We start from the raw sequence: 469 nt of genomic DNA on the forward strand, positions 1-469 counted from the left end.
GCCGGGCTTGGTGGCTTACGCCTGTAATCCCAGAACTTTGGGAGACCGAGGCAAGTGGATCACGAGGTCAGAAGTTTAAGACCAGCTTGGCCAAGATAGTGAAACACTGTCTCTACTAAAAATACAAAAAACTAGCTGGGCACGGCCGCAGACGCCTGTAATCCCAGCTACTCAGGAGGCTGAGGCAGGAGAATTGCTTGAACCCAGAAGGCGGAGGTTGCAGTGAGCCGAGATCATGCCACTGCACTCCAGACTGGGCGATAGAGTGAGACACCAACTCAAAAAAAAAAAAAAAAAAAAAAAAAGAACACTTCACTAAGTCCTAAGTCTCCCACCACTGTGCCCATTCACCTTTATAGGTATCCATATTTCCATATTTATTAGTTTCTGGTTTGTCCTTCCAATGGTTCTTAATGCAAATACAAGCTAAAAAACATATACATTATACATATATTCCAGTTTTTCTACT

The sequence above is a fragment of the Sapajus apella genome, unplaced genomic scaffold (assembly GCF_009761245.1).
Source record: "Sapajus apella isolate SASKATOON/1434 unplaced genomic scaffold, GSC_monkey_1.0 scaffold18, whole genome shotgun sequence".
NCBI lineage: Eukaryota > Metazoa > Chordata > Mammalia > Primates > Cebidae > Sapajus > Sapajus apella.